The 16,516-nt window shown below is 37.2% G+C and overlaps 1 protein-coding gene and 1 pseudogene across 3 annotated transcripts in view; both read right to left on the reverse strand.

The window, feature by feature from the left end:
* The window catches only part of LOC119520537 (zinc finger protein 596-like), an 803,197-nt gene that overhangs the window by 513,914 nt on the left and 272,767 nt on the right, over positions 1-16,516 (reverse strand). The gene's annotated exons all lie outside the window — the stretch shown is intronic.
* On the reverse strand, positions 11,817-12,526 carry LOC119520168 (annotated as a pseudogene).

The following is a 16,516-nucleotide window of genomic DNA, read 5'->3' on the forward strand; positions in this document are numbered from 1 at the left end:
CTTTCCCAAGGGATGCATGGCAACTTTCAGGTTTACCCAATATATGCAAATCTTTCACCTCCAAAAGGAGTTTCTTTCCCCAGTTTCTCTTTCCAGGGCCATCAGCTGGGCTGTTTGTCTTATTACAGTTGTTCAGCCCCAGAATCTCTGGTAATAACAGCTACACTTCAAGTCTTGGTTTCAATGATCTAATCTTGCTTTTAGCACAGGTTTCACTCTTTTTTCTCCAATCCCCCTTTTTGCACTGCTGTTCTGCCACAGTTAAATTCTGGATTTATGGACACAGACATATACCTTTGCATGGACACAGTTACCACTGATATAGAAAGACACCCAATACTTTTGTTGCAGTGCACCAATAATTAGGTCCAGCACAAAGTTGAATAACAGTGGTGACCATGGGCATCTGTGTGTTGTTCCACATCTCAGGGGAAAAGCATTCAGTCTTTCACCACTGGGTATGATATTAGCTCTAGTTTTCTCATATATATCCTTTTTCACGTTAAGGGAATTTCCTTATATCCTTATTTCTCTAAGAGATTTTATCAAGAACGGTACTGGATTTTGTCAAATGCCTTTTAACATCAATAGAAATGAACATGAGATTTTGTCCCTTCATTTAGTCAATGCTTTGTATTATATAAATTGATTTTCCTGTGTTGAACCACCATGGCATACATGGAATAAAACCCACTTGAATGCAGTGTATAATTATTTAATGTTCTTTTGGATTTGATTTGCAAGTATTTTGTTCAGGATTTGCACATCTATATTCAATAGAAAAAATTGGTTTGTAATTTTCTTTTCTTGAAGTATCTTTATTTGGCTTTGGTATCAGAATGACGTTGGATTGATAGAAGTTAGGTCATGTCCTCTTCTCAATGTTTTGGAAGAGCTTGAGCAGGTTTGGTGTTAATTCTTCTTGGAATGATTGGTAGAATTCACCCATAAAACCATCTGGTCCTGGGATTTTCTTTTTTGGGAAGATTATGATGACTGATTCAATCTCTTTATTTCTAATAGGTCTGCTGAGGACCTCTGTTTCTTCTAGAGGCAGCACAGGTGGCTGTGCCAGTTTGGATCCCCCAAATGCCATGTTGTTTAATGCAATCATGTGGGAGCCTATATATTACTGCTGATTAGGTTGCAATCTTTGTTTTAGTTTGTTTCCATGGAGATTTGACCTACCCAACTGTGCATAACATTTTGATTAGATTATTCCCATGGATGTGTGGCCCTGCCCATTCATTGTGGGTCTTGATTAGTTTACTGCAGCCCTATAAGAACTCAGACAGAAGGAGCTCTGCACTGCAGCCAAGAGAGACAGTTTTGGAGATGGCCACTGAAAGTAGACTTTTGAAATCCAGAATTTGCCTGGGAGATACTAAGAGAACACCCCCAGATGCCTAGAAAGTAATGTCCTAGGAGAAAGCCATATTGAAATCAGAACCCTGGAGCTGATGCCAGCCATGTGCCTGTGCCTCCCAGCTGATGGAGGTTTTCCAGACATCATCATTGTTCTTCAGTGAAGGTACCCTTCTGTTGATACCTTCTTTGGACCATTTTTTGGCTATAGAACTGTGACTTTGTAACCAAATAAACCCCCTTTATATAAGCCAATCCATTTCTGGTATATTGCATAGCAACAGAATTAGCAAACCAGAACTTATGTGTTTATAGCAATTTATTCATTTCAGCTGTGTTCTCTAATTTGTTAGCATTTATTTGTTCATAGAATTCTCTTATGATTCTTTTTATGTCTGTGTGGTTAGCAGACATGTCTTTCCACTCATTTATTATTTTACTTATTTGCATCATCTCTCTTTTTGTCTTGTCAGTCTAGCTAAGGACTTGTCAATCCTGTTGATCATGTCAAAGAACCATTTTTTTTTGTTGTTGAGTTAACTCTCTCTATTGTTTTTTTAACTCTCATTTCATTTATTTCTGCTCTAATCATTGTTATTCTTTCCTTCTGCTTGGTTTAGAACTAGGTTTCTCTTCTTTTTCTAGTCCCACCAGGTGTGCAATTAGATCTTTGATTTTAGCTCTTTCTTCTGTTTTAATGTAGGAAATTAGGGCTATAAATTTCCTTCTCAGCATTGCCTTCACTGTATCCTATAAGTTTTGATATGCTGTGCTCTCATGTTCATTTGTCAAGTATTTCCTGATTACTCTTGCAGTGTCTTCTTTGACCCACATATTGTTAAGAGGGTGTTGTTTAAGTCCATATATTTGGGAATTTCCCAGTTGTCCATCTATTATGGCTTTCCAGCTTCATTCCATTACAGTCAGAGAATATACTTTGTATAATTTCAATAATTTTAAATTGATTGATACTTGTTTTCTGACCCAACATGCAGTCTCTCCTGGAGAATGTCCCATGGGCACTTGAGAAGAATGTATAGCCTTTTGTTTTGGGGTATAATGTCCTGCATATATCTGTTAGGTCTAATTCCTTTTTCATATTACTCAAGTTCTCAGTTTCCTTATTGACACTCTGTCTACATGTTCTATGCATTGTTGAGAGTGATGCATTGAAAGTCTACTATTACTATAGTGACATCTATTTCTCCCTTCGGTTTTTTATAAATGCAATTTTATTGAGATATATTCACATGCAATAAAATCCATCCAAAGTATATCAACTATGGCTGCCAGTATCATCACATAGCTGTGCACTGATCACCACAATCAATTTTAGAACACTTTCACAACTACAATAATAATAACACAAAATAAAAATAGAAAAGGAAACCTAAAATATCCCATATCCCCTTCCCCCGCATTGTTGATCTGTAGTGTTGCTGTTGTACATTTGTTACTGTTGATGAGAGAATATTAAGATATTACTCTTAATTTTAGTCCATAGTTTGTAATAGGTACATTTTGTCCTTAATGCACCCCATTATTAACTCTTATAATAATATTGTGCATTTGTTCTATTTCATAAGTGAACTATTTTTATATTTGTAATGTTAATCACATTCATTGTCCATCCAAGATTCATGCTGTTAAACAGTCCCATGATTTAACCTCTAGCTTTCCTTCTGTTAGCATTCATGACTCTAAACTACCTCTTTCAACCATGTTCTCTCACAACTCAATCCTAATAATTATACTCGTAATGTGCTACCATCACCTCTATTCTTTTCCAAATATTTAAGGTCAACCTATTTAAACATCCTTCAACAACTCACCCTTCTCTAGCCTCATTCAATCCCCTGGTAATGTGCATTCTACATTTCATGACTATGATTTATATATTTTAATTAACTCATGCTAACAAGATCATACAATATTTGGCTTTCCTTTCCTACTTATTTCACTTACCAAAATGTACTCAAGATTCTTCTTGTTTTCACATGCTTCATTCCTTCTTACTGTTGAATAATATTCCATCTTACATATATACCACACATTGTTTCTCCATTCATTGGTTGATGGACAATTGGGTTATTTTCCATCTTTCAGCAATTGTGAATAATGCTGCTATGAGCATCAGTGTGAAAATGTCTGTTTGAGTCCCTGCTTTCATATCTCCAGGGTATATACCAAGAAACAGGAATGCATGGTCGTAAGTCAAACCTGTACTTAGCTTCCTGAGGAACCAGCAAAATGTCTTCCATAGAGGCCATACCATTTCGCATTCCCACCAGCAGTGAATAAGTTTTCCTATTTCTCCACATTCTGTTGTTTCCTGTTTGTTTAATAGCACCAATTCTAGTAGGTGTGAGAAGATAGCTCATTGTGGTTTTGATTTGCATTTCCCTAATAGCTAGTGAACCTGAGCATCTTTCCATGTGCATTTTAGCCATTTCATTTCCTCTATGAATAAAAGGTCTATTCATGACTTTTGACCATTTTAAATTGAGTTGTTCATCTTTTACTGTTGATTTGCAGGATTTTGTTTTATATTCTGGATATCAAACCCTTATCAGATAGGTCATTTCCAAATATTTTCTCCCATTGTGTCAGCTGCCTTTTCACCATTTTGACAAAGTCCTTTGAAGCATAGAAGTATTCTATTTTGAGAAGGTCTCCTTTACTTATTTTTTCTTTCATTACTTATACTTTGAGTTTAAGGTCTAGGACACTACCTCTTATCACTAGGCCTTGATAATGTTTCCCTCAATTTTCTTCTAGGATTTTTCAGTACTGGCTCTTATATTGAGGTCTTGGATCCATTCTGAATTACTTTTTATATAGTGTGTGAGTTAGGGTTCCTCCATCATTCTTTTGGATATGGATATCCAGTTATCCCAAAACACTTTTAAAACTTTTTTTCCTTGCCTCTACCTCCATTACCTGGAAGTCAATATCTAGCAGGAAGGTTGCCCAGAAAGGACATTCCCAAATATGTATTTCCCAGCCACAACAATGCAAGGGAACCACAAAGGTGGTGCAAACCATTTCCAAGGAGCCCTGGGGAAAAGTCAGGAAAGATACCAGATCCTTCTGATGACTCCCCAAAGCAGCATTTCCTTGTCTGTTGAGCAGATGGTGCTCTACAGCAACCAGCTCCACAGTCCTATGGAAGCACACTTTCTTTAAATCTCCACCACCTTCACCCCTATTAGGGATGGGTTCAAAACCATGGCCACAGTTGTCCCTGGCTGAGTGAGCTAAAACAGCAGTTCTGAGCCAAGAACAAGTTACTTAATCTGTCAATCCAAACCTGTGGTCAGTACTTGGCCATTCCCCAACACACTGCCCCCTGGTTCTTGGGGAACAGGATTTCCACATCTTTCTCCAGCTACAGCCATAGACCATATCACAAGAAGACTCACCTTGATAGTGGGGTATGGGCACTGGAGCCACCACACAGTGAGCAGCTCACAGTTCTTTACTGCAGTTTCTCAGACTATTCATCCTGCTCATCTCTTGATGTTGTACAGAGCTCCCCTGATTCCCAGAGCCCCAGACAGTTGTTTCAGAATGTCTCTGCCTGCCCACTAGCTGTTTTATGGGGATAGTGGGTGATGGAGCTCCCTAATTTGCAATCTCCCAGGGGCCACTTCTTCCACATTTTTGAAGGAATTTGCCTGATAATAGAAGTCTGGGCTGGTAATTTTTCTCTTACACTAATTTAAATATATCTTCACACACACTCTCTCTCACCTCCATCATTCTGCTGATAAATAGGCATGTAGTCTTCTTGACACACCTTGTACATAAGGTGTTGTTGCTTCTCCCTTAATGCTTTCAGGGTTCTCTCTTTATATGTAGCCTTCCACAGATTGATTATGCTTTGGAATTCTTTTACCCTGTTTGGAATTTCATGACCTTCTTTGATTTGCATATTCAGGCCTTTCACCACATTTCTAATATTTTCAGCCATTATTTCTTCAAATGATCTTTCTGCCTCTTTATCTTTCCTTCTCCTTCTGGCATTTCCACAATGCAAATTTTGTACTCTCCCTATAGCCCAAAGACATCCCTTGTACTCTGCTCAATTTTTTTTTTCATTTTTTCCTATCTGTTCTTCAGACTGAATGACTTCAATAGTCCTGCTTTTTAGTTTGATGATTTTTTCTTCTGCCTATCAAATCTGCTGTTTAGCACATTTAGTATATTTGCAATGCCCATTCTCTGAGAAACTTCAGCAGAAGTTCATAGTAATCATAGGGAAGCTGTACCATTCTGTGTTTGGCATACAGTCATTATACCCAATTACCTCTGTCCTTGGCCAATAGGCTTTAGGTCAGAATGGCCTCAGTGACAGAAATGGAGTTTAGCATGGGCTGAGGAACTCAGATTTACACTCATCAACACAGATGAGGTTTTAATCACTGCTGAGTGCCCCACCTCCAGACATCACAGAATGATACTGAATACCCAATGTACCAGAATACATTGTGGGTATCTTTCAGCCACCTAGTGACATGTTGACTAAATTGGACCACTTCATTTAGAAGAGGCACCAATTTAATCTGGCAAATAAAATGCTGGAAAAATTTTTTATTTAAAATCCTATTTTAAATTCAACTCTGATCTGGCATGAGAGTAATGGATTAATTTATTCACAAAGTGAAAAATAATAGGGCACTTCTGGGTAGAGGAGTTCAAATGCCAGCTGCAGTTTTGACAGTCAATACAGAAGAACTTGAGCTTCTATATTTGTGAAGTGGATTTCATATGAAGATGAAGCCCAAAATATTTCCTAAGTGGAAACTCTGGTAAGAGTTGCCTGAATAAAAACAGAATACTTAGAGTTACAGGTGCATTCTAAAGATTCATGATGTATAAACACACTAATCAATAATAGATATCAAGATACAAATTTGACCTTAACTTAGTGATACATGGTGGGGAAAATCCTCTGAATGAGAAGCCAGTATGCAGACTGAAGTCACAGCACATATGTGATCTTAAAACCCCTATGTAGAAAGCTTAACTTAAATGGTCCTGACTTCCAAACTAAAGTGAAATGTAATCCCTGTGTGCCAGTTTGTATATATTTTGTCACCCAGAAAATGCCATATTCTTTAAAGTAATCCTGTTGGGGCAGATTGATTAATCTTTTGTAAGGGTGTGACCTCTTGATGGGCTGTTTCCATGGAATTGTGGCCCCACCTATACAGGGTAGGTCTTGATAAGATACTAGAATCTTTTAAAAAGAACCACAGACCCAGATGCTTGCTGAAACTGATGCTTAGAGATGCTTGGAGATGCAGAGAGAAGGACATTTAGCTAAGAGTTGTAGTCCAGAGTTTGCCCCAGGATATTCTAAGATAGGACCCCCTGGTGCCAAGAGAGAAATGTCCTGGAAGGAAGAACCAAGAATGCAGAGGAGCTGAGGGAGGAGCTGGAACACAACCTGGGATCAACAGATGGCAGCCACATGCCTTCCCAGCTAACAGAGTTTTTCAGAATGCTATCCACCATCCTTCAGTGAAGATATCATCTTGTTGAAACCTTAGTCTGGACACTTGTATGGCCTTAGAACTGTATATTTGTAACTTAATAACTCCCCATTATAAAAGCCAAACCATTTCTGGTATTTTGCACAATGGCAGCATTAGCAACCCAGAACACCCTCTTCTTTCCACCATGGCCTCCAAGAATTCTCACAAAAATGGGCACACAAATAAAACAGAGCACAATAAAACAAGTTATCATAGACACTAAGAAAACAAGGTATCATGACTAAGAGACAAAAGAAAATATGACAGTGGAAATAAGCCTTTAAGAGTTTCCAATATTGAAATTATTCAAACAGATCATGAAACAATCCTTTTTGATAAGTTTGAATACATTAAATAGAATCTTGTAAGTGTATAATGGCAAAAATATATTTCAGAAATGAAACAAATAGAACCTCTAGAGTAGAAAAATACATTGATGAGAATTAAAAATTTCCATGCAGTGAAACTGAGAGAACATTGGCTGCAACAGAAACAAATGGCCCCTCCAGAAACAAAAATTAGAAGACCAGTTTATATCAATTGACTTCCCCCATGTCTGACACTGTTTCTATGTCCCAGCAATTACAGTACAAGCATTCCCACCCAGAATATTTCTTTCCCACAGCACAACAGAACTCCACTGGCTCATTCAAGCAATTTCTTTATCACACTGGCTCTGTTTCTTTCCCTGGATAATAAATAAATACTAAATATCTCCCTTCTGGAGACTCAAGGAATTGAAACAGATATGTAATCACAGTTTGGATGATGTATTTGGAGCTATGAGTTGCTTCTAATTCATCTGAGAAGTGTGATCAGGAAGTGAACAGAAATAGAAATGTTGACACTGGGGAAAACCATAGGGAGATGATTTCATTGACCTCCTCATTCAATAATGCTACTCCACTTGCTTCTCTTGGAAACTCAACTCTTGGCAGGAGAGCTCCTATGTTTGATATACACACACATTGACACTGGCTACATGATTATGGTACATTAAAATTGGGGATCACTGTGTTACTCCTTTCCACTGTGCCTTTAGTTTATATCATATTCCCTGTATCTAAGGGTCTTTATTCTTCCCCTTCTCTGGACAAATAATCTTATAATAGAAGCATACATCTTTTCAAAACTTTTGCATGCAAAGCTCTTAGCAAATGATTATTTAAATTTATGCAATATAATAGAATTGAAGGGAAAAATAGCTCACTCAAAATGAGTCTTCTCCTTCTACATAACATAACTTTGATCATTTGAAATGAGCAAATGAGTCCCCATTTCTCTGGGAAAAATAATAGTATTTCCCTCTGAAGCCTAGTGCTTATCCCTCACACAAATCATGTAAGTTTATTTTCCTGAAGTCTATTCTTAAGTGTCTCTCTTTGAGTTTTTCCTTTAAAACAAAGCAAAACACTGCATTTCTTTCACCAGTAGCAGACAATTTGATGATTTTTTCCCATATCCATGTACAGGTACTTCAAGAATGTAATTTAGATGTCCATGAGAACAAATCTATACCCTCATTCAAGAGTGAATCATTACTGTTACTGCATAATTTGAGGATTCTGGAGAAAATTAAAATTATATTAAGAAAATCCTAGAAGATTTTTCTTCTGAGAAAAAAATAGTAGCTGCCACAAGTAATTGAAGCAAAGAATCAAGGAGTATATGGCAGAGTTGTAATAGTCTCCATCACTCACTCATCACATGCTCTACAAAACATCTTTTCTTCATAAGCTATGCACTTGGTAAGTATATGAGAAAGAAAACATGGAAAAGTTATAGGAAATTGGAAACAACTACAATCACCCTGTCTCCTAAATTATTCTAAATGTATAATTAGGTTTGGCATCCATCATCAAGTCTACTTGATATGGTCTCAAGTGTGTAGAGTGCACTGGCTGCTAGCAGGTATTTCTCCTTCCTTCTAGTTTCCTTGTTTACACCAGAGGATGGTTAACTAGCAGATGCAGTGCCTATTTATTCAGTGCTTACACCAAGAGCCTCCTATTAGCTGGGTTGCAGAAAATCCATGTATTTTTGAATCCAAATATTTCAGTGTCATCTTCTTGATTATACAATGTTCCTGGTAAAAGCCAAAGTATAGATGTTCCCTGCTGGCCTATTTCTCAGTGTTTTTTATACTTTCAAGTACTAGGAAGATATACCTCTAGCTTTTTCAGCATTGTTGATGGTTCATTATTACTATGTTTCTTCTCAAAAATCTTACGGAGATTTTAAACAAGTAGACACAAAGAAAATAAGCCATGTTGCTGCAAGGAGAGGCTAAACCTGCTTATAATTGTGCATAAGAGTCTCCACCTGAGTGCCTCTTTTTTACTCAGATGTGGCCCTCTCTCTCTAACTAAGCCACCTAGGCAGGTGATCTCACTGCCCTCCCCACTATGTGGGACTGACTCCCAGGGGTGTAAATCTCCCTGGCAATGCAGGATATGTCTCCCAGGGATGAATATGGACCTGGCATCATGGGATTGAGAAAATCTTCTTGACCAAAAGGGAGATGTGAAATGAAACAAAATAAAGCTTCAGAGACTGAAAGATTTCAAATGGAGTTGAGAGGACACTCTGGTGGATATTCTTATGCACTATTTAGATAACACTTTTTAGGTTTTAATATATTTGAAGAGCTAGAAGTAAATAGCTGAATCTATCAAACTCCAACCCAATAGCCCTGACTCTTGAAGACAATTGTATAACAATGTAGCTTACAAGGGGTGACAGTGAAATTATGAAAACCCTGTGGATCACACTCCCTTTATCCAGTGTATGGATGGATGAGTAGAAAAATGGGGACAAAACCCAAATGAAAAATAGGGTGGGATGGGGGTTGATTTGGCTGTTCTTTTTTATTTTTTATTCTGAATCTGATTCTTTCTGGTGTATTGTGCAACATGTGAATATATTTCAATAAAGCTGAATTAAAAAAATAAAAAGAAAAAGAAAAGAAAAGAAAAGAAGCCATAGAGGTAAAGTATTTGATACAAGGACTGCTTGCAAGAACAAAGATCTGGATAGGAATCTGGGAATTTATGCATCAATTTGTTAGATATGGGGATAACAATGATTCTTTTGCCTTGGATAACTCTATACCACTAATGTATGCAAAACATTGACAAATTTAATTCAGAATACATTGTGCATAGTCATTCCTAAAGAAAGTGCCTAGAGAAGATTTTGGCAGACTGACTGGTTCACGTTGAAATATTTTGTTGAGAATTGTAATTAAATGAATGTGGTGTGAGGTGGGTCTTTTAATTGCTCTGGAGAGGTTTCAAAAAAATGACCCTCAGAGGATTTTTCATTCTCAGATTATGGCACAATGAAAAAACAAATTTTGTAGGACTGGGTAAATCAAATCTCTCATCTCTGTAAACTGAATTTCTGATGTGTGTATGACTCAGAAACAGACTGATCCTGTTGATCAATGCATTCCAAATTAAGATGAATTCAGAGCTTCATCAAAGAATGTGAACTGAATAAAAATAAGTGAACAGATCATATTTTTCTAAAAAGAACATTAGATCAGAGCAATGCCTAATCCCAAAACACCACTCTTCTGGTTTGCCAATCAAAGAAATGTCATCTCTGGGGTCAGGTGATGAACAAAGCATTAGCTTTATTCTACCTCACAAAGAACACAGCAGGTCTTCATAAATTCCTGATATTATTTCCTAATATCTGGGGTTAATAGCTGAAAAAGATGTAGTTGGCAATGGGCTAAATACTCATGTTGCTTTTTGTGATCTGTAACTGAGGACCATTATGTAGGATGTGTCAAGGAAAATTTCCTGAATATGTCCCTGCCTATAAAAATAATATTAAATAGCAACATTACATCACTGAAAGAATCACAGAGCAATGAGACCATCAGTGATTGAATAATAAGGGGATGTATCATCATTACATTCTCACCTAACTTATGTTGGAGCGGTACAGGAGAAGTCATATATCAGAGATAGAATGTGGATGATTGAGACTTAATCAGATGGTGACTCCAGTTCATGATATGACCCCTTTCAGGAGCTTATAAACACAATCCCTGGCAATGTCACTCTTTGATCAAATGATTTTAACCAAAAGCATATGTCACAAGAGCAATTGATTTCATGTATGAGGGACTGCAGCACACCTCCATTCCTTCAGCGCTTCCCATATTTACTACATTACCTGCATTAAATATTTTGCTACTGAAAATTCAGGCAGCAGATTGCCTTCAACTCTGAAACCATGAAATACAATGAAAGAATTAAAATTATTTTTTTAAAATAAACAGTATGTAAGTGTATTATATGGTAGAATGTAGGGGACATAGAAAGAGATGGCAACTTGTTAAGGGGAAATGATAATCTAACAAGAACAGATGAGATATAGAGAGCAATCTTAATTATATGGGAGTGCTCAGAAATGACTTTTGTTTGTTAATTTATCTGGGGTATGGTAGGAACATATTGGAAGAAATGTAGTTATTTTAGGCTATTTGTTTTTCTTATTCCTTTGTTTTCTTTTTGTTTTTTTCTGATTCTTTCATAAATAAAGTATTAAAAACATTACAAAGGCACATAAAAAAACAATTACTAATCTGAAAAAGTAAACAGAATAAAGAGTGATTTTGATATACAAAAACTAAAGAGATTGGATTCTAGAAATTAGGCCAATAGCAGATTTTCTTTCTATAAACTGATAAAAGTGTCTAGAATTAGATCTCCCAGTGTTTGATATCTGTTAAACATTACCAAATTCTGAACTTCAGGATAAAGATGCTTTTATGGAGCAAATGTTTCTCAGCTGAAGAGTATTTTTAAGGCATGCTTTATGTCCTTGTTTCAAAGACTATAGATAAAGGGGTTCAGCATGGGATTGACCACCATGCATATCACTGAACTACTGCTCTTACCCTTGAGATTTGGGTAGCAGCAGAAATAAAATGTACTCCAAAAATGTACCATAAAACAGGGAAACTATGGAGAGGTGAGACCTACACATGGAAAGTGCTTTGAACTTTTGCCCAGCCAATGAAATCCTCAAAATGGAGGGTACAATCTTAGAGTAAGAGAAAAGGATCCCAGTGAGTAGAATACCACCTGCATGTCCATATGCAAAATATATCACTAGTTCATTGAGGAATGTGTCAGAACAAGCAAGTTTGAGTACCTGATCAAGGTCACAAAAAACTAGTGGATTTCCAACTCGGTACAAAAAGACAATTACGAAACCATTAAGCCTTGTGAAAGAGAAACAAGAACACTAAATAACCAGGATGTCAGCAGCAGGAGGCCAGAGAAACTGGGGTTCATAATGACCATATAGTTCAAGGGTTAGTAAATGGCCACAAAGCAGCAATGAGTCATCACAGCCAGAAGGAAGTTGTCTAATACTCCTTAAAGTATGAAAAATTGCATCTGGCTGAGGCAGCATTCATAGGTTATGATTTTGCTCTCTGTTTGGATATTCAACAGCATCTTTGGGACAGTGCTGGAGGTGAAACAGATATATGTAAAAGAAAAGTTAGAGAGGAAGAAGTACATGGGTTTGTGGAGGTGCAAGTCAGAGATGATGGCCAGGATGATGAGCAGGTTCCCAATGAAGGTGACCAGGTACATCATCAGGAAACCCCAAAGAGGAAGGGCTGCAATTCAGTGTCTTCTCAAAGTCCCAGGAGGACAAATTCTGAAACACATGTTTGGTATTCTTATTCCATGTAGCTGCTGAAACTGGTGGAAAAGAACCCAGAGCAATGCAAATTTAACCATAAGCAATGATCAACAAGCTAACATAAACATCTCATTTGTATGGTAAACACATTAAATTATTTCTTATTTTATATATGTAAGTCTAGGGCCCTTTTATTGAAAATATCAGGGAAACCAAATGCCCCTGCTTCTCTTTGATGCTGTTGCTGACTAGCCAACCTGTCCATAATTGTAAACATTTTCCCAAGACAGAACATTCCAGTACAAATTATCTTAGGCTTTATTTTACTCAACAATCATTTTGACCATTTTGTTCCATGTGATGAAAAAATTGGAGCAATGGACATTGTGATGGTAGAACAATATTTTCAATTTAATTATTATTACAAAATTGCATACTAGAAAATGGTTTAAATTAGAAATTTTAGTTACATGTACATTACTACAATAAAAAGTTAAAAGTAAATACATATAGGAACAAGAGAGTTGGGGCAAGATGGCAGAGTATTGAGATCTAGGTTGTAATTACTCCTCCAGGGCAGTTGGTAGAAAGCCAGGAACTGTGTGGACCATACATCACAGAGGAATCTGGGATTGGATAAACTTCATACAACATTCATAAATATGTGGAACAGCTGATATAAGTGAAATCTGCAAGTTCTTGTGGCCAGGGGACCATGACCCTCCCTGCCAGACACAATCCTGTGGGAGGATGGGCCATCCCTGCTGGGAACCAGGAGGGAGAACAAAAGCTGCAACCATAGATAAACTGAGAGCAGACACCAGAAAATCTGGTAGCAGTCAGCCCAGCAAAGAGGAGATAGCAATAGCAAAACAGCAAAAAAATAGAAAATAAAAACAGAGACATTTTGGAGTAAGGGGAACATAATATGGAGAAGGTCAGGGCTCAAACAGAATGAAACATATATGCAAATCCAGGGAGGGAGCACCCTTGTCTGAAAAGCCAGCTTGTCTACTTTATTGATTGCTCCTTAATTACCCTCAACTCCTGGTCTTTTAGCATTTCAGTTGCCAATTAGATCTGCAAAGACTGCAAATAGTGCATACTAGGCCCTCCTTTTATTTCTTTTTTCTTTTTTCCTCTTTTTCTAAAACAATTACTCTAAGAAGCCCACTACAGAAAGCCTCAAAGACTAGCAATTTGGGCACAGGCAAGAGCAGAGCTAACATAGCTCTGAGAGACAAAGCATTAAGACTAGTTTTGGGGAAAATTAGCTAAACACCATAACATCCCAGCCCTTTTGGGAACTTAGATCCCAGGGTTTGGAATTAAGGAGCTTCAGTTGGCCATGTCCTGGACTAGGTTAGGGTCACCTGGAGAACTAAAGTCTCTGTGCCCCCTTACACTGGTGGGGGAACTCTGGGCTGCCAAGGGCCACCTGCTGAACAGCATAGGAGAAGCACAGAGTCTAAAGGCCTCACAGGAGGGTCTCATTTTCAAGGAAACTCCATGCCTCCTCCCAAGAACTGGGCCTCTCTGGATTAGGAAAATCTGACTGGGGTTGACAATATCAGAGGAGATCACCACACAAAAAGGCTACAGAGAGGCAGGGCAAGAAACAGAAAAACAAGAGGTGAAAAACTCTGATCAACTAAACAGAATCTAAGTTAAAGGTCTAGAATAAGCTGAACTAAACACCAAAGGCTAGAGAACAATGCAAACCAACAAAAAAATCCTAGGTAAAAGAGTGAAAACAAGCTCCAGAATAAACTAATCAAGAAAGTCAGATGCCTAGAGAGCTTAAGATAATGAGCCATACTAGGAAACACAAAAATATGGATCAGCTGAAGGAATAAACTAATAGTCCAATTATGATACAGGAGTTGAAGCAAATGTTGCTAAATCAAGTCAATGAGCTGAAGGAAGAACTAATTGGAGATGTGCAAACAAATCTCAGTTAATTAAAAAATCAAGTCAATGAACTGAGGAAAGACATAGCAAAAGAGATGAAGGATATAAGAAGGACACTGGATGACCATAAGGAATAATTCATAAACTTGAGAAAACAAACAGACCAATGAGAATGAAGGACATAATGGAGGAGATGAAAAAGACAATGGAGGGATACAACAGTAGATTTGAACAGGCAGATGAAGGGATCAGTGAACTGGAAGATCAGACATCTGAATTCACACACATGAAAGAAGAGATAGTGAAAAGAATGGAAAAATATGAGCAGGGTCTTAGGGAGCTGAGTGACAACATGAAACACACAAACATATGTGTTATGGGTGTCCCTCAGGAAGAAGAGAGGGGGAATGGGGCAGAAAGAATAATAGAAGAAATAGTCACTGAAAATTTCCCAGTTCTTATGAAAGACAGAAAATTAGAGATTCAAGAATTACAGCATACCCCAAACAGAATAGACCTCAGTAGACATACTCCAAGACACATACTGATCATATTGTTCAATGTCAAAGACAAAGAGAGAATTCTGAAATCAGCAAGAGAAAAGCAATCCATCACATACAAGGGAAGCTTGATAAGACAATGCACAGATTTCTCCACAGGAACCATGGAGGTGAGAAGACAGTGGTGTGATATATTTAACATACTGAAAGAGAACTGCCAGCTGACAATTCTATGTCCAGCAAAACTGTCCTTCAAAAATGAGGGAGAGATTAAAATATTTTCAGACAAACAAACACTGAAAGATTTCCTGAATACAAGACCAGTACTACAGGAAATACTAAAGGGAGTGCTACAAGCTGATAGGAAAAGACAAGAGAAAGAAGTGTGGAGAGAAGTGTAGAAATAAAAATTATTAGGAAGGGTAAAAACAGAGAGGGGAAAAAATAAGACATGACACATAAAATCTAAAAGACAAAATGATAGAAAATATAGCCCTTACAGTAATAACACTAAATGTTAATAGATTCAACTCCCCAATAAAAAGACACAGACTGGCAGAATGGATTTAAAAACAGGACCCATCTATATGCTCTCTACAAGAAACTCACCTTAGACAGAAGGACAAAAATATGCTGAAAGTGAAAGGTTGGAAAAAGATATTTTATGCAAACAGCAACCAAAAAAAAGTAAGAGTAGCTGTATTAATATCAGACAAAGTAGACTTCAAAAGTAAAACAATTAAAAGAGACAAAGAAGGACTATATATTGATAAAAGGTTGAATTCATCAAGAAAACATAACAATCATAAGCATTTATGTGCCAAGCTAGAGTGCCCCAAAGTTCATGAGACAGGCACTGAGAACACTGATAGGAGAAGTAGATAACTCCACGATAATAGTTGGAGACTTCAATACACCACTCTCATCAATGGATAGAACATCTAGACAGAGGATCAACAAGGAAACAGAGATGTTTAATTGTATGATATGTGAACTAGACTTGACAGACATTTATAGAACACTACACCCCACAAAAGCAGGATGCACATTCTTCTTGAGGGCTCATGGAACATTTTCTAGTATAGACCACATGCTGGGTCACAAAGCAAGCCACAACAAATTAAAAAATAATGATATTATAAAAAACACTATCTCAGATCATAATGGAATGAAGCTGGAAAAAAACAGGCAGAAGATTGAAAAATTTGCAGATATATGGAGACTAAACAGCACACTCAGAAAACTAGTGGGTAAAGAAGAAATTACAAGAGAAATTAGTGAATACTGACAATGAAAACACAACATACCAAAAATTATGGGATGCAGCATAGGTGGTACTGAGAGGGAAATTTATTGCCCTAAATGCCTATTTTAAAAGAGAAGAGAGAGCAAAAATTGAGGAATTAACTGTTCACCTGGAAGAACTAGAGAAAGAGCAGCAAATAAACCCCAAAGCAAATGGAAGGAAAGAAATAACAAAGATCAGAGCAGAAATAAATGAAATTGAGAATGGGAAAACAATAGAGA

The sequence above is a fragment of the Choloepus didactylus genome, chromosome 25 (genome assembly GCF_015220235.1).
Source record: "Choloepus didactylus isolate mChoDid1 chromosome 25, mChoDid1.pri, whole genome shotgun sequence".
Taxonomy (NCBI): domain Eukaryota; kingdom Metazoa; phylum Chordata; class Mammalia; order Pilosa; family Megalonychidae; genus Choloepus; species Choloepus didactylus.